This window comes from Anolis sagrei, chromosome 5 (assembly GCF_037176765.1).
Source record: "Anolis sagrei isolate rAnoSag1 chromosome 5, rAnoSag1.mat, whole genome shotgun sequence".
Taxonomy (NCBI): Eukaryota; Metazoa; Chordata; class Lepidosauria; order Squamata; family Dactyloidae; genus Anolis; species Anolis sagrei.
The window spans coordinates 183515289-183534877 of record NC_090025.1 but is presented as its reverse complement, the minus strand read 5'-3'; the positions used below and the strand labels follow the sequence as shown (position 1 = coordinate 183534877).

The 19589-nt window shown below is 37.6% G+C and overlaps 1 protein-coding gene across 20 annotated transcripts in view; it reads right to left on the bottom strand.

The window, feature by feature from the left end:
• Positions 1-19589, bottom strand: part of PLEKHA5 (pleckstrin homology domain containing A5) — a 187089-nt gene that overhangs the window by 96383 nt on the left and 71117 nt on the right. The window contains exon 1 of one of the 20 annotated variants that reach the window (XM_060776620.2): positions 5623-5805. The exons of the other annotated variants lie outside the window; for them this stretch is intronic. The gene's annotated coding sequence lies outside the window, so the exon portion shown is untranslated. Of the gene's footprint in view, positions 1-5622; positions 5806-19589 lie in introns of those variants that run through there. 20 annotated transcript variants of the gene reach the window in all.

The following is a 19589-nucleotide window of genomic DNA, read 5'->3' as shown; positions in this document are numbered from 1 at the left end:
CACAAACATCCATCCAGCTTAGAGAGAGGAAGCCTTCTTGGTGGTGGTCCCTGGCTCTGGAACTCTCCACGCAGGGAAAGACCTGAAGACTTGGATGTTCCAAGGTGCCTTTGAGTAATGGTTCAACTACTGATCAAGTCTGCCTAGCCCTCCAGCACTTTATTCCCAGCCCCCAGCCTTACAGTTTATGTTGCACTAGCCCTGTTCTGCCCTATTAGTCTCAAATCTGCAGATGCCCACTTTTCTTGGTCATTGGTTGCTTGCTGTTTGGTTATGTTTTATGATGTCTTAGATTTTTTTGGTTTTATTACTTTAATATAGTTGATGTTTATATGTTTTTAATGTGTTATTTTGCAACTTTGTTTATATTGGGCTTGGTCCCCATGTAAGCTGCCTCGAGACCCTTCGGGGAGATGGAGATGGTACATAAGAATAAAGTTATTATTATTACCAAAAATATGAATCAGGCTTTTACCTGTTTGAAATCGACAGCATTCACCATACAGCAGTAATGCTCTAAATGATTCAAAACTGATATAAATTTGTATTGATCTTTTAAAAATTGGCTTGTTGCTTTGAAAAATATTAATATAAGCATTTTTTTTACTTCTGCTTTGTTTTAATCTATAATGTGAGCCACTTTGCTCCTAGGTGATGAGAAAAGATACAAATCTGATATATAAATGAATAGATATCCACTGCATCTTATATTACATATGAAAAATATACCTGAATGCAAGAAAGGGATAACTCTCTTTGGAGGGAATGGGTCCCATATTATTTTTTTCCTTTCAACTTTTCTGATAAAAGATTCTTTCCTAACCCAATGTCCTGGTTGAAATATAGTCAGTCCTTCACATTTGCAGATTTGAACTTTGCAGATTTGATTGAAATGTTCTCACTCTATGAACCTAGATCCTTTATTGCTATTCTATGTTTTAACTTCTGGTGGAAGCTGAGGACCTATACATTCCTAGAGAGGTATTCTTTCAGGCAAAAAAGGAGGGTGTTTTTTACTTTCATTGGGATGCTGTGCACCTAACTGGAGACACCGTAGAGGGATGACTGTAATTCAGATCTATTATGAGTAGATTTGAATAGTCTGACTTGGGAGGCTTCACAATCTACCAACTTGACCTCAGAATTCAACTATTGACTTTTCCTTCCTGCTACCAGCAGCTTTGATCCTTCCGAATATACTATTATCTCTATCTCCCTCCAAGAAAGAGTAGAATCAGTCACCACCCTGAAGGTGGAAGAACAGCAATGCTAATGATGTACTTGGTGTTGAAACACCTGTGCTATAAATAGCTTATAGCAGAGAGAAGTGATGGTTCTTTGCAATGTGATTCTTAATTCTAAAGACTGTATCTTATGCTACCACTGAGACTGCAACAAGTAGCATGACAAGTTGGAATTCAGATTTTAGTGTGAAGAATAAGGATGTGTTAAGCAGAAAATGAACTGTATAAAGCTGTATAAAGCTAAATCCCTATTTTGTATGCGTTGTCCAACTAAACCAGAGTAAAGCACACAGTGCAGTTCCCTGGAACATTAAATGTGAGCCTTCAGTTGTGTTTGTACAGCTGTCTTATGATTTTTTTAGTATCTGGAACTTGGTCAAGGGAGCAGAGAAACCTGTAATGTTCATGCATTTTAGCTCATTCACTGCCTTCTCATTCACTGAACAGGTAAATGTTGATTGCTCTAAGTTTATAATAGGGTTACCAGTTGAGAACTTCCGAGTATTGATGCTATGGTTCAGTGGGGGGTTGTGAGTCATAGTTGTCTAGGCCAAATTTGTTGTACTGTTGCTATGATAATCATTTTCAATTTGCAGATTGGCACCAATGAAAACAACAAAGCTCATTTACTGCAGTAACTGTGGACACAAACTAGGCAGCCAAAAGAGGGGACAAGTCTTTGCTTCAGCAAAGCCACATGTATTATTTTCGTTGGCTAAAACAATAAGCAAGATATGATGAAATATTATGGCAAACTAGAATGCAATTAACGGTTCCACTTAATCTTTGCAGGTTAGAAAGAAAATGGGGAAATGCTAAATTGATCTTACTTAAAACCTGAGAGTTAAAAGAAAACGATTTTAAATCTAGGGTTGCACTGTTGTAGCATATGTTAACGTTAAGAGAGAGAAAATGAGCATGGAGTTATGACTGCTGATAAGGGCAAAAACCTCCTGAATATTTAATGTTCTATGAGCACAGATTTTGTTGTCATTTCAAAGAAAAAAAATCTGTAATTGTAAAGCACTAAAATGAAGCTTACTCATTTCTTTTTCTGAAGCAAGTGCTTCAGATTTTCTGTGGGAGTGTGCAGCGGCAAAGAAGAAATGAGTAATGGGAACATATGGCACAATGCAATTAATTTGAAATGTTACATGAAAATTACTAATTGCTTAGAAGTCAGTGAAAGACATTACAGCAGAAAACAAGTTAGGATTTCTGGATCTGTTTTTACTCAATAGTACATACAATGAATTCTACAAAAAGAATACAAAAACCTAGAGAACTTTGGGGGAGGCGGGTATTGTGACTTGTTCATGCCAACATGATTGTTTAGAGTAGAGGTGGAAAATTGTCAAGGGTTGGGATACTACCCAAGACCCCGAGGAGCTGGAATTCCATTTTGCCTTCTTCTCAATTGTGGTAGTGTATGTCTGTCTGTCTATTTGTCTCTATACGTACACACATACATACATACATGCCTTCCAAATGAACACTATAATTTCCCAAAGCTGCTGGGGATGATACTGGCTATTTAACAGTACATGGTACCACCTTCATCTTCTAGTTAACATCTTGCCATTTTCTCAATAGAAGATCAAAGATGGCTTTTGACTTGATTGGGGTCATATTTTCAAAAAGAAAATAGCTATACTGTAACTTCATATGTGTGTGTGTGGGGGGGGGGGGGGTGATTCTTAGGTTTAGTAAAAGAGATTCTCAAGTTTCCAGCAACCTACAGGCTGTTTCCTCATTCCTGTTTATTGGCAAATAAATGCTGTTCTTGGAGATTTTAAAAATAGATATTTACATTTATATTTCCAAAACATATACATGATTGGACTGTGAGAAGACATTTTAGATTGCAACTGTCTTTTGAGACCAGATGAAGTAGCATGAAGACCTTCAAAACATGTTATTCTACTGGGTAAATATACATCATAAAGCTAAGGTATTAACTCTAAGAGATAATAAATGAATTCGGTATTGGATATATAATTACACACAATAGTACACACTGTCTATGTTGGTCTGGGCTAAGCTCAAAGCAGGCTTTCCTGTATTATTGATCAGGATTTGTTGCTTTCCCCAGTTTTTGTATCCTCCTTTCAATTAGCAAATGCAGATCAGGTTAATCCCATAACAATTTTGCTGCTAAATTGTTACTAAATTTGACTTATTCCCACATTTAATTTAATTTTACACTGATGTTGTAGTTCAGTGGTGAGATGTGAATCACAGTGGCTATTTACGCCAAATCTGTTGTATGGTCGCTGATGTAATCATTATCAACCTGCAGATGGCCAGCAATTTAATTCTTCAGTCACAATAGTTATGCACCATAAACACTACAGAAATCCTATTTTTAAGGTTTTGTGGGACATGTTAAAGTAATCCACACATTACAAGTAGAATGCTAGGCAGGCAACAGGGACATTTTTACACATACTCAAGATCTTAAGAGGACTCATTACTAGAGGTTTCACTTCAGTGCATTTTAACAGAATATATCTATCTGACAATATAGTTTATCCCACCGGTTACATTTTGTTTGTTGTTTTAAAGACAAAGGCTATAGAACTTCCAACATTAAACTGCAACTTTACAGTACACCTCAAAAACCAATCCTTTTGCACTAAAGAATGATTCAATTCTAGCTTCAATAATAAATATCACTTTGGTACAAAATACACTGAATGAGTCCATTTGAATTCCAGCCACAGTTTCTCCTCCTACCAGAAATTGATATCTAACATTTGTACAGATCAGGAGCTTAACACTACAGGAATCGTAGAAAAAATGGATTAGATGCTCTTAGTATTATATTTATTCATGAAGCCCTGACATTGTCATTGTAATAAATTCAAATACTTCACTAAAAGCAATTTTAATGTTCATAAATAACTGTAGAACTTTATATGCAGGCAAAACCAGCTTCGATGTGGCAAAGTTTTGAATGAACAACTACTCTGGAAATTACAATGACAAGGACAATTTTCTTTTCAGCCAAAAATGCAGTCGTCTGACTTCTGTTTCCAAGTTAAGAGTAAATCCAGTGAACCAATGGGACTGACCTTGAGGGAGCTGAGGGTGGTAACGGCTGACAGGGAACTCTGGCGTGGGCTGGTCCATGAGGTCACGAAGAGTCGGAGACGACTGAACGAATGAACAAAAATGGGACTTACTTATGTGGTACCTAGCTATTCAACAACTCATTCCATGGGTCTACTTTACTTGGGACTAACCAACAAGATTCATTACAGTTTATATGATTATTTCATGAGACTTGAGAAAGTGGTTTAGAAGCAGAAGGTGGGGGCAATATGTTGAGTGCTAGCATGCCAAAATAATAATTTACCACAACACTAAAGCACATTTAAAATTCCAGTCTACAAAACTGTTTTTGCTTGATACAGGTCTTGAAAATGATTTCATAATAATTATATTATATTATTGAATCAGTTAAAATAGTACACTAGAACTGCAGTGTTCCAATATATGTACATTTTTAAAACACTGTTGCAATATATGTACGTTTACAAAACAGGATGGAGTCGAAGTGAGAATATTAATACCTCAATGTTTGTAAAGGTTCGCATATTCTTCTGTCATGGGTGACATCGCAATAGACAAACTTGTTCAATGTTGGATGAAGACTAGTTAAATATCTCCTAAAGAGTTCTTAATTTAGCTCCTACACTGTATTAATCCTGTGCCTTCACTGAGAACTGTTACCAGCTATGAAAGCAGTCTTTCTCTCTCTATTTGAATAGAGCATACCTCCTTTTCAAGTAATATTAATTGAATCAGTTGATTTTTATAATATCACACAATGTCATATTTCCTATCCTGGTTATTTGTTCTTTGAAATTACCCTTATTTCCATTTCATTTATCTGATACAAAACAGTAGATATAATTCAACAATCCACAGAAAATGTCAAAGTCCCATTAATACTTTCTATTGCATTAATCAGTGCCTAAGCATCCTTATCTAATCCACCTAACAAGAAAATAGGAAAGGTAGTAAATAAGCACTGTTTGTAAAATTACTTCCCCCTTCTTTTTCACTAAGCCATTTCAATATTTTTCACACAGAATGTAAATTATCAAACCTGGGATTCATTTTTCAAACTTCACAGCAATCTGTTTTCAAGAAAAGTCTTCCAGTTATATACAATTAGCGAGGAGCACAAATAATCAAGTAAAGCTAGTGAACAAACAAAACATTATGTATTTTTTCCAAAATCAAATGTGGAGGCTAAGGTATTTTATAGCCATACAAGTGTAAAGATATGGAATTGTTTATGCAAGGAAAGTAAAAAAACAAAACAAAAAACCTTGTTGTTAAATGAAAACACAAGCACATACTGACTTACCAGCCTTGAAATAAACTAATTCTTCACAAAAGCCTTAATGCAAACAGTGCTTGGAGAGATAAAGAAGCACAACCCTTTTGTCTTGAAGCTGCTTCTCAAATGAGCGGTGCACAGCCCTGACACTAAGAAAAAGCATCCTGGCTGTGCAAGTTGCTAGCTTGCCTGGGAAACCGATACTGGAGTGATGTCACACAGCTTCTGAAACATTACCAAGCCTCAGAATCATCAGCACCGTTCTCTCAAGGAAAAGAGTGTTAGCAAATAGAGATGTCAGGAGCATGAACCCACATACACTGTTTTCACTGAGACACATCCTTTGTCTCCTACTAACATCAAAAGCCTTGATTACATTTAGCATACATTCCTTGCAACATCTAAAGAGCAGCTGTGTGTTGCTGTTGTTTCGAAAGAATGTACTCATCTCCTTATATTTGGATTTAAGGCTGCTAGATCGGTTAGAGAAAGTGTCATTTTGCAATTTGGGAATAAGAGGGATGATCACAGTGTCCATAAATTGCTTTGTTTACTGTGAACATAGCATTCCTTGCTTTCTCCAGGGAAATGCACTGATTCCTGAACTCTTAATATCACCCCTCCCCAACACAAGGGGGTTAATAACTGAAGGCCTGATGTTTGACAAGAAAAGAGATAGTAGGAGTATAATTTCTGCTCAGGTTTAGAATTGATAACATCCAATACATTGCAACCCCCATACTGGTGGTGGGGGAATGAACGATTTTCCCCTATGATCAAATAAGTGAAACTGTTGACATGGGTTCTACAACTCAGGCGTGGGGGTCTTTTTTTGTAATCTGCTGTTAAAATTTATTGTCACTTTACTTCTTGGGGGCAAAAGAAGGAGAACTTTACACAAGCTGAAAGGATTACCATCTCATTTTCTAAAGAAGACTTTCTAGAGCTAGACATTACTATTGTATGAGCTTGATCAATCAAATTATGTGCCAGGTGCCTACATTACTGACTGAAAAAGAAAAGACTCAGCTTTCCATTATTGCTGGCATTTCACTTGGCTTTACTATTCTGAAAACAGGACCTGTATTGTTTTCTTTAAAGGGGGGGGGGGGGATATGCATTCTTAACATAACGTTCTAGCATTTGTAAACCTATTTTGCTACTTTCAAGGAATAGAAGAAATATAAAGAAGAAAAGCCTTTGTAACAAGAGGAACAATGTGCAAAGAGAATAATGAACAGTACTGCATTGCCAACTTGCCTATACACTAGAACAACAATTAAGGCTGCTGCAGAACTAACACTCAATCTTCTAACCACAATTAAGGGATGACAAGGAAGGTGCAGGATAAGCTTTCTCCCTTCTCCGATGAAGAGTTTTCTCTCATCATAAAACCCTGACTTTAATCAGGATTAAGGGTTAAATTAAATATTAAATTACAATCATGGCATTCGCCTTGTCTTGTAATGGCCCCTTAAAATCATCAGCACAAAAATAGATGATAAAAAGCACTTACAAAACCATGGATTGCTCCTACTGTTTTGCACTTCCAGTCTCTCAACCAATTTGCTTCTTCAGTGTAAAAGTGTAGTCTTGTAGTTATATACAAGTAGCACTCAAAACATCTTCCTTCTATCCACCCTTTCACCCATTATCTTCTCTCTGATTAAATGCTGATGTTTTGTTACTTATAGTTATGGGGGTTGGTTAAAGTATGTGCTAGTGGGCTGGCAGAAGCAGACAACACCTCCATATTTTCCTTATGTTGGTTCTTGTGTTTCCCTCCTAATGTTTGAAAGGCCCTTTTGAGAGACTAGCCTGTGGGTTCAGACTCTTTCAAATCAGACAGAGGCATCTTTTGAAAGCAAAGATACCTTTTGAAAGCAAAGACAGAAGATACTTTCACCCAATTGTTAAGAATCTCTCCTTGACATGCCCATTCTTTTTGGGAGCAGCACCCAATCCTGTGTAGCAAAAGAAAGATCTGGTATTGGGAGAAATGAGAATGCTTGATTTTAGCAGCCCAGAGCATACTTTCAAGCTGTATTGAATGCAATAGGATTATCAAGTACATCAGAGATTTGTTGTGTATGGATGTACATGTTGCGCGATCAATACATGCAAGTGCTACTAAAAATGGGAGCCCATATCTCCACAAAGTTTGGGTGTTAACTCTGTAGAGAACATCTTTTTCTTGAACCTGGATCTCCTACCATTCAGATTCAGTGAATTGATGACCCTGAGTCAAAATAAGTAATTTAACAACCTTTTCACCCCAAAGGGTGGCCTCACAACCAGCAGCAACAAACAAACAAATTCCAAAAATAACAATTACAATTAAAACCAGCACTAAAACATACATTGTTAAAACAGGAATTAAAATCACACAAGTTATATGATCTCTAATTACAGTTTTCCCCAGCCCAAATTAAGCATATCCAAATTTTGAAACTTTTCTTTATAGAGGAGCTATCTTGATCAAACAGGGACTGGGAATTTTGCCTGCATTAATTATAATCAGAAATCTACAACTACAGACCAATGAGGGCACCTAAGCATGGCAGATTCAGTCTGTCAGTATGACATAAAGCCATGTCGATCATCATCACAGCAGCACCAGCAGCAGCAATCCCTCTTGTCTAAGTATGATTGACTTCCAAGTGTAGGTTCTTGGTGGTGGGTCTGTGGGTGACTGTAGAGACCTATTCTTGATGTGCATGTATTTTCGCAGTGAAGACATCAGTTACCAGATGGAAGGTGGTCCTGGTCAGGGTTAGCTTGATGTATCTTCCTCTTGACATGTTCCTTCTTTTTGCCCTCCATTCAAGCCTCTTCAAATTCCACAATACTGTTGGTAACAGCTGACTTCCAGTGAGAACGCTCAAGGGCCAGGGCTTCCCAGTTCTCAATGTCTATGTCAGTTTTTAAGGTTAGCTTTAAGCCCATCTTTAAATATATTTTCCTGCCCAACAACATTTCATTTTCCATTCTTGAATTACGAGATAGTAACTGTTTTCTGTATAATTCCTTTTATGGGTTGTTGTAGGTTTTTTCGGGCTATATGGCCATGTTCTAGAGGCATTTTCTTCTGACGTTTCGCATTCATCTATGGCAAGTATCCTCAGAGATAGTGAGGTCTGTTGGAACTAAGAAAATGGGTTTTCCTAATTCCAACAGACCTCACTACCTCTGAGGATGCTTGCCATAGATGCAGGAGAAACATCAGGAGAAAATGCCTCTAGAACATGGCCATATAGCCTAAAGAAACCTACAACAACCCAGTGATTCCAGCCACGAAAGCCTTCGACAACTCCTTCTATGTTTGGAATCTGTCCTGAGTCCCTTCAGGGAAATAGGGTGGAATATGAAGTTTTATTATTATATTATTATTATCAGGTGATGGTGATTGAGCATTCGGATAACGTGGCTAGTTCAGCAAAGCTAATGGTGAAGGTGGTGGCCTTTGCTCTTTCCAGAACGCTGACGTTTGCTTGCCTATCTTCCCAAGAGATTTGTAGGATTTTTCAGAGGCAATGTTGATGGAATCATTCCAGAAGTTGAGTGTGACATTTGTAGATGGTCCACATTTCACAGACATATAACAGAGTTGGGAGGACAATAGCTTTATAAAGAAACACTTTGGTATTCCTACAAATGTCCCGATCCGCAAACACTTTGTGCTTCATTCGGAAAAATGCTGCACTCGTAGAGTTCAGTGTTGTATTTCAGTGTTGATTTTTGTGGAGAGGTGGCTGCCAAGGAAGCAGAAATGGTCAACATGTTCTAATGCTACACAATTAAGCTGTATTTCTGACCCTGAGAAGATTGACTGATACCTGCTGAAAGAGCATTTGATTTTCTTGATATTCAGTGAGAGGCTAAGCTTTTTGTATGTTTCTACAAAGGTGTTTAGAGTGGCTTGTAGGTCTTCTGAATGAACACAGACTACATTATCATCAGCATATTGGAGTTCTATAACAGCTGTTGCAGTGATATTGGTTTTGCCTTTCAGTCTGCTGAGGTTAAATACCTTGCCGTCTGTCCAATAGATGATTTCTATGCTGGTGGGTAGCTTCTCATCTGCAAGATGATGAAGTATTATTATTATTGATACAAAAACACAGTATGTCACAGCAAATGAGATATATATGCTGGATTTCATATCACAAAATAACAAGTTGAACACTTCCCAAGCGTCTAGGACTATGTGATATATTTTCGAATGATGCGCACAGATGCAAGTAAGGTGGCCTTTTGCAGTTGACAGATCGTGATTTCGTCGATGTTTGTGGTTTCCAAATGCCTGCTGTACTGGTTTTTGCCAGAGCCTTTGCAGTTTGATTTTGAGGTCTTAATAATGGCTAAGTTTTTCCTGTTGTTTTTCGTCAATTCGGCTGTCATCTTGGGTGCCACCTTGTCGTGGTGGGGGGCTTAACTGCTCCAAGGATTCTGAGAGCTGTGCTGATGGTAGTGCAACTACCAGCAGGTTCAAACAAGTCAGAGAGGTCTCTGCTGAGGAGTGGAACTAAGAGCACCTAACCCATTAGCATTATGGAGAAACAAACTAGCTCGGTCAACACCCAGGATAAACAGGACACCGGTGGATGCTGCTGATTTTGGACATCCACTGACAAGTGGGCTACAGAATCAAAATACAAATGAACAATCACTGAAGCAGCAGAAATATACAATGCCAGAAAACCACACTATTATTATTATTATTATTATTATTATTATTATTAGGCAGCTGTTTTGCCATTTACTGATCTTGCATTGAACAGCAGCAGTTTCAGCACAAGGGGAATTGCTATCCAGATCATTTGAGATAGGGTTGAGTTTGGGGTTGACTAGCAAACTGTTGTTAGTATCATAGTGATGAAGATGGAAAATAGGGTTGGAGCAGTAACATATCCCTGTTTGACACCCAATTCCATGTTAAATGGGTAACTTTGGAAGCCACTGCTGTTGCCATCCTGTCATCATGGAGGCGCCCGCAGGATGTTCCCAAATTTGTCAGGGCATCTGATTTTTTTAGAGGCTAGTCTAGAGATTCACTATGACCATTCACTGTGGAAGGGCACGCGAGATGTCATCATGTTCTACAGCATTTCTTCAGATTCTGAGAGATATTTTCGATTTAAGATTTTTAAAAAGTAAGGTTTGCATCAATGTTGTCTCCCATCTATAATAAGCTGATAATGGCTGTTAGATGGAAGCTGATCAATTTTATTTTTAAATGAAACCCTTTGAGTTCAATTTGGATTTAAATCCTGGTAAAAGAAGGTAGCCACAGGGTATCTCAATATTGACAGTGTAGCTATTCATAGAAAGGTAGGTTGGGTATTAGCTAGGGTTGCTTGGCAGATTACTCAGAAAATAGTTTCTGGTCTCCATGGCCACCCATCGTTCCCCAGACTAATACAAGCGTCAACACTTTTCTTCAACACTTCATATATTATGACTCATAATCTATAAAGAGCAAGTGAGATTTTTTTCTTCCAGAAAAAAGCAATCATGACATTTAATTGATTTTTTTAAAAATGTATTTACCAATATTTAATGTTATTCAAACATTAATACTGAGATAAAACACAAATATCTCTAGTAGTCATACATTGTATATGTTTGAAGGAATGAGAGAAGAGGATTGGGAGACAGAAGCTTTACACTAAAAAATGTAACAACATTTGCTCCATCTTGTGGTGAAAATCTGTAATTGATTTGCCAACTTTCAGGAAATAATGCAATTCAATTAAAATGTTTTGTTATTCTTTATGACTGCAGTTCTCAAAAGTCATTACTGAACAAAGAACTTAATCTGTTCCATATCAAATAAGGATTTGGTCACATAAAGCTTCATACCAATAATCCTGTAAGTAAATGAGCCTATTCACATGTGGATTATTCCACTGAGAAAACATGGGGCCATTTGAGTGCAATTTTGCTATAACAATTCAAACTGTAAAGGATTCTTCCAATATTCTTGCAGCTTTAAAAGAAATAGCTCAAGAACCAAGCATGTAATATCAAATAATAGTCCAAACTCATGAAGCAAGTAGAGCAATATGCAAAAGAACTTGAAGTTCTTCTATTCTACATCCTTGCAGAAATACCAAGTAAGCCTATTGGTACCTTAAAAGGTTGTGGTGAGAGCAGACATTGCATCAGAAACACCTGCCAACATACTGCTCTAAGAAACAAGAAACGATTATTTTACACACAGCTTGTCACCATAAGAGATGTGATTTCCAAACCGGTGGGAAGCTTCCTGTTAACAAGATGTAGAATCATAGTGACAAAGAAAAAAAAAATAATGTTGGGACAATAATACATGCCTGTTTGACATCTGATCCTACCTTAAATACTCATGCTGCACCTTGCTGCACCTTGGAGTTATGCTGCACCTTGGAGTGCCTTGTAGATTGCCCCGAGTCCCTTTTGGGAGATGGTGGCAGGATGTAAAGAAAGATGATGATTGGGTTGTTGTAGGTTTTTTCGGGCTATATGGCCATGTTCTAGAGGCATTCCCTCCTGACGTTTCGCCTGCATCTATGGCAAGCATCCTCAGAGGTAGTCACTACTTTCTTGTAAGAACAGATCACACCTCAGCTGGTTTGGGTGAATCCTAGCTGTCTATGTTTTACTGTTTTCAAAGTTTCTAGAATATGTGGGTGCATTTGTATTTGTTGTGTAAAGGATATGTGTAGCTGTCCCTGTTAAGCCCAAAAACAGACACAAGAGTATAACAATAGAGTTTGTTGTTGTTGTTCATTCGTTCAGTCGTCTCCGACTCTTCGTGACCTCATGGACCAGCCCACACCAGAGCTCCCTGTCGGCCGTTACCACCCCCAGCTCCCTCAAGGTCAGTCCAGTCACTTCAAGGATGCCATCCATCCATCTTGCCCTTGGTCAGCCCCTCTTCCTTTTGCCTTCCACTTTCCCCAGCATAATTGTCTTCTCTAGGCTTTCCTGTCTCCTCATGATGTGGCCAAAGTACTTCAACTTTGTCTCTAGTATCTTTCCCTCCAGTGAGCAGTCGGGCTTTATTTCCTGGAGGATGGACTGGTTGGATCTTCTCGCAGTCCAAGGCACTCTCAGCACTTTCCTCCAACAATAGAGTTACACTATTCTAAATGAGTCTTTTTCTCCTGAGACTCAAAAATCTCCAACTGCCAATATTACTGGTCAACATTAAGGGTATCCACAATTCTTTAAAATCCAACACAATATTCCTTTAGGAAATATTAATAAAATATGAGCAAAAGGCTTGACCTTTTTATGAGGATAAGACAAGCCCTAGAGATAGTTGGAGCCACAGGTAACATATGGATTGTGATGTTCCTCACAATACTTTGGAGATGCGATGTAGGGTTGTTTTTGTAAAAAGACATTGTATTCCCAATTTTCTTATGGGATCATGAATTCAATTTCCTCTTAGACACAGCACCAGTCATGTTTTTCCTCTCTCCCCAAGCCATTTTCTTCTCACCTTGGTTCCAGTCCATCACAGTTGCACAGGTTTAAACTACAAATAAAAACAGCCAAGGTGCAGGTGGCTAGTAAGGCAAACATCAGTATCAGCTCTGAAGGGAGAAGTGCTTGTCAACAAGCAACTCACAGAGTGAGCGAAAGTCTGATGGAGAACATTTATTTGACATTTTAAGCCCATATCACGGGAAAGAAGCTATCCTAATGGAGTAGGATGATAGACAGTTCTGATATTTTATTTTTGTTTTGCTTTGTTTTGCTTGCATGTTTAAAGACCTGTCTAAATCCACCTCATATTTTTAAAATACAAAAATAAAAAGTTAAATAAAAATAAAGCAAAATAATCAGAACAGATGATATTGAAGTGATTGTTTTACTGGACATAAAACTACAAAAGGTTAGTAAACTCCTCCATGGCTCATGATTAATTAGTGGTGGAGGGGTGAGTTCTAAAAGGAATACCACGAATCCATTGAAATTTGATTTTCAACTCAGCATTAAACCAACTGATGAAGAGGTAAGAAATTTAACCCTAATTAAGTCCCTTGTCTGCTTCCAAAACTGTAGAGATGTTTTGGGAAATACACTTACTGCTTTTCTAACTTTTCCTGGTGATTACTGGGGAAACCTTAACTCACCCTTATAGTTATCTTCTATGAGGAAGAAAAGAGAAACACAAATATTTTACTTCAGAGTAATAAATCCACTACAATTTTGCATGAAGATTAATTATCACATGTGGAATAGTGGCTAAGAATAGTGGATTGGGAAATACGGGTTCTAGTCCCCATGGTATCATAAAAGAAACAATATGACCTTGGGCCTACTACCCTCCAAGTTTGTTCCTCTTTCATGGGGTTGTTGTGCCAAATACAGTGCCTTGCATTCATGAAAGGGAATAAGGATATTTCTGGTAACAATAATAGTAATTATTCTGGGAACAATAATGTGGCAGCAGCTCAAGACCTTTGCTTCGAATTACAGTCTTCAGTGCAAATCTAGGGCTCCATGCAAGTGCTGGAGAAGTGGTGTGAATATTGGTACATTTCATTCTAGCTGGAAGTCCTTGATTTGATTAACAAACTAACTGAGCAAAATATACACTTTGAAATACTGGTCTTATCAATTTATGTACAGAAAAAAATGTCTTATTTAAAGATCTTATATAAATCTTGCTTTATGGAGATAGCCAATTCATGGATTGTCCATCAGAGCTTGATTAGACAGTCTGCATCCTTGCATGATTAGAAAAAATGACATAAAAATTAACAGATCCTTCATTTGCTCAAGCCTTTTTTACTATTAAATCACTCATTTCCTCCATCTCTTTAGATTTTCAAATCTTCCACTTTCCTTAGAATGTCCTTTCCAGAAAAGAAAAAAAGCCTGTCTCAAAAATGTTTTATTCTTGTTGCTCAGGATTTATATCCAAGCTAGCTGTAGGATGTGGCACTTCAGATGAAATGCTAAACCATTGTTTAGTGTTACTAGAACAGACCCAGCTACCCCTTATCCTTTCATCTTCACCTATGAAGCAGCTATAAGACCAGACATCAGAAGAGCTGCAAGACCAAAAACAAGCCACAAGAGTAAAGACAAAGATTCTTTCAGAGGAAAAGTGTTCTTGCCATACATCAAGGAAACCACTGACCATATAGGGAAGCTGATGAGGAAACTCAACCTACAAATTATCTACAGAGCCACTAAGAAAATCCAACAAATGCTATGTTCAGCAAAGGACAAGAGGGATCCTCTCACCCCTGAAGGAGTCTACTGTATACCATGCAGCTGTGGACAAGTCTACATAGGGACCACCAAATGCAGCAGCATTGCCCAAACACGAATCAAGGAACATGAAAGGCATTGCAGACTACTTCAATCAGAGAAGTCAGCCATAGCAGAGGACCTAATGAACCAATCTGGACACAACATATTATTTGAGAACACAGAAATGCTGGACCACTCTAACAACTATCATGTCAGACTACACAGAGAAAGAAACAGAAAGGAAGAAACAATGAAAATGAACAAAATCTGGCTACCAGTATTGAAAATCATAACAGTAAATAAAGACAGGGGAGTTCCAGACAAGAAACAATCAGGGACAGCTATCCACCACTCAACAAAGGATGCCCCCAGGAAGTAAGATGCCACACCTTGCAAACTGCTTGGCTATGAAATGCTAATCCAGGTGGTCAGTTGAAACATTCACACCTACCTCCAACAGACAGGAGTTCTTTCTCCCACCCTGGATATTCCACAAATATATAAACCTAATGTTCCTAGTTTCCAACAGACCTCACAACCTCAGAGGATGCCTGCCATAGATGCAGGTGAAACGTCAGGAGATAATGCTTCTGAAACATGGCCTTAACAGCCTGAAAAACTTACAGCAACCCAGTGATTCCAGCCGTGAAAGCCTTCAACAACAGTTATAAGACTAATGATTAAAGATAGTTTAGGACCCTAAACTATGGTAAAGTCTACATCATATAATATGATATGAAGGTGTTCTGTTTCCACTACTCATATTTAAGATTAACCAATTTGTCCAGACCAAAGCAACATTGCAAACTGCCGTTGATCTCCAATGAAACTCTTAAGTGATGAAAAATCTGGGCCATTCTTGCTACTGTCATAAAGATGCTAGAATTAGATTTCTTTTGTTTTCCTACTTGAGCAATACTTTGGTAAACCCAATTAAAAACCAATACTACCTAGGAAGACTACTCTGCATTCTGAAAATTTTAAGTATGAACCAAGCACCTGGGCACAAAGCAGATAACTGCACGAGTGACCGAGTGTATTAAGAAGAGCTTTTCTGTCTTTCTTTGAAGCACTGACTATTGCCTCAGCCAAAGGCAAGATATAACATTTGATGAATTAATGAGCTGATTCAAGAAGGCATCTTTTATCTTACTAATCTATACACGATCAGTTTAAGTGTAGTCCATCATTATGTTATCTACTGATAGAGCACTCAGTACTACAAAGACACAGAAAAGACCTTGCCAAAGGAATACAGTGGAAAACAAGGTGCTTTCATTGCCACATGTCAAAATGCTTTTAATATATGTATCCTGTTCTCTCTAACGATTCTTAAATAATTGCTTCATGCATTTAATACACAATGTTTATGGATTTTAATTCAATAAACTGGTGCATTATGCTTATGTATCATATAGTCTGACCAATTCATTCACAGGATAACATACAATCAAAGGCATATTCCTCAAATGCATATTACACATGTTGAAATTAGTATGAATGCTTAAATTGTAAGTCACCAAGGGTACTTCTTCTCAAACTGTGGTTCCTGGCCCCAAGTGGGGTCCCCTTAGCTCAGGCCTGCTAAACATACGACCCACGGGTATACTAACGCCTCCCCCCCCCCAAAAAAAACACAACAATCTTGCACTGTTTAGCAGGGCTTCTCCCTCGGTGCTTGGCCCTTTGCATGCATGCCTACCAGGCCAACAAAGGGCCTGGGGTTCCCTCATGGGCTGCTTGGCAGGACTTCCCCTTTGGTGCTCAGCTCTTCTCATGCCTGCTCATGGGAACACCACAAGGCTGAGGCCCAGGGTTCTGCCTATGGGCCTTGGTCTCCTGCACACCTGCCTATCAAGGCAGACAAGCATACGAAGGGCCAAGCATCCAGGCCTTTCCTTCCATGGTGAAGGGGCTTTCCCTCTGGCAAGGAGACGCTGTAGCTTGCAGAGGGCTTTGTGGGGAAGTACTGACTCTAGAGAAGGGTCAAATTGTGCAGGCCTGCCTTCGCTCAATGTTGAGTACCCAAAAATTGGCAGCTGTAAAAGTTTTCTGAACATCACCTAATGACTGGTTTAGACACTTACACAAATCTGTAGTGCGGTGTTTACAGTGGACACTGCAGAAGATGCTTCAGCTATACCTAATAATGAAAATCAGTCTGTTTATCAAGCCTTGCAAATGTTGATTTGTTATCGTTAAATGTTTGATTTTATACCTATTTTATATACCTATCTATATGCCTGGGATCAGGTAAAAATTTATTGGGCCCAAAGGGGAGGGAAACTTTAAGTGGAAACGTTTCAGAAGCCCTGGTCTATTTAAGCTGAAAATGTACTAAAAACGTAAACTTTTTAAAAAAGAGGAGATACAATTTATGGTCAAGAAGTATTGGTGTATTTCATTACAATTACTGATTCCCTATAGAAATTTAAATACATGAAGAGCACATATAGTATATGGGATATCTGTACAAGTTACTCCATTCTTCAATTTCACACAAAATACAATTCCATGCAATACCTCTGAACAGAAGGCAAGACTATAGATGGCTTTATTCACATTCAATTTCTAAAAATTGAAGCTGTGATATCATGCTGAACCATATATTTGTACAACACCACTAAGCCAGAGATAAGCATTTAGGTGCCCTCTTAGAGAACCTCTGAATAATTTTCATCAGATTTAGCCAACAAAGTCAATGCTATGGGATTACAACAGCTGTAGCTCAAATATCCAGAAGAGACAAGGTTACCCACCCCTGAACTAAGCTACAGTGGAGAAACGAGGGAAATATTCTTAGATCATTTTGAAGATATTAGAATGGGATCTGTATATGCATCAATACCATAACTATTTGCCTGTATCCTGCAATTAACACGAACAGTAAGAATACTTTAGAGTAAGTGTATGAACCTGTGATCTTCCAAGAAAGGAATAGTCTCTCTAGATTTTTTCACTGCCAAAAATAAATGTACATTTTTAAAAAAAATCTCATTTTAGGAATGTCTCCATATGATTTACTAAGCCCAGGATATCTGAAGAAGAAAAATGCAACACTCTAATATGGAGGTAGACAAAAATGTTCCAGATTTATGCATTCTTGCAAGCCCTGATTTTTCTCAAACCCATCTGAGAAAAATCAGTGAATCCCTCTCCACAGAATACATCTATTCTTAAGATCTTCCTCCACCCTCATAGGCTGGGCTGTGCATTAATCAGTAAACAGCCAAGTTTTCTTTGAAGCAGTCACACTGGCGAGCTCACTGTTTGTTACAATAAATTTTCTACAAAAGTATTTATCGTGTGGTTTCTAGTGAGAGCAACAGCCTATTAGGTCCTCAGTCTTGGTTCATAATTTGGTTATATTGCTTTAACGAGTATAAAAATTCTGAATAACAGCAAACACATGATGCTTATCTGACTATGAAAAGTGGCTTTTCCAACCTTTATTTATTAAGAATTACTAAGTCTAAATATGACATCCCATATATGGAAACCAGGGCTATGAAGCTACAATGACAGACCTTTGACTGCCTTAAACTCTATGTTTTTACTGTCAGATTCTGACTCCTTCATAAATGCCAAATGTATGAGTTAGGGATGAATAATAACATATTTATTGTAGTAAAATAGTTGTTCAAAGCATTTTATTACCCCTACATGAATCATCAGGCTACTTAGGTTGACGGAACAAAAGCAGATTTAAGTATGAAATGTGAGTATGAAATGATATATTTACCATATATTTTATAATATTACAAATTTACATTTTGAAGATTTGAGTCAGTATATTTCTTCCAACTCTTGACTCTTTTGCCTCCTAATGCAAGATCGTGCCACAGCTCTGACAGAAAGTATAATAAATCAGTGCTTATAGAAACAAGCATGCTAGCTACTATCTTGATAAATCTTTTGCTATTTAGGCTATTTATATTATTTAGGCTATTTTATTTTGCAGGAAACAATGCGGATCAGAAGTACATTCTTCATAATTTGGCCTGTATCCTCAATTTGGGATTAGTTCCTATTTTCATCATTACCTTCAATTCTCTCTCAATCTGCAATTGAGATAAAAGCTTCTCTTCATTTTCCACCTACTCCTCATTCCATATACATCTTCCTTTTTTAACTGTTTTTGGAGACATCTCCTTGTTTTTTCTGAATATGTATCAAGTAAACTACAATGGAAAGTCTAAGACTCAGAGGTACCCTTAACCTATAGTTCTGAACTACCATAGAGAATGGTTTTAAATCAGAATGTTAATAATTCTGAAGACAAGTGCTATTTGATTTGAGTTACTAATAACATTTTTATTTTAACAAAAAATATTGGAACAAGGTTTACACTCATTTCTAAATCTGGCTGATTTGGTGATTTACATGACGTCTGACAATGAAATCTTTAAAAGTCTATCTGGCAATTTAGTGTTTAATGTAAACAAACAAACCACTTCTTAAAAAACAATGCAAAATATTATAGTTTTGAGAAATTTGGTGAGAAAATATAACTCTTGCTTACAACGAGTAACTATTAAATATTCTTAACAGGAAAACTTTTAAAATATATTAGACTCTTTGTAAACGTTACTTGATCAGTTCAGTACCAACATACACAGAGCTACCCAACTTCAACATTTGTATCAGGTATAGTTCCAAATATTCACTGCTCTATATTGCCAGCATTCATATATACTGTGCATTTAAAACTCCCCTCTTTTCTGTCAAGTAGAGAATAT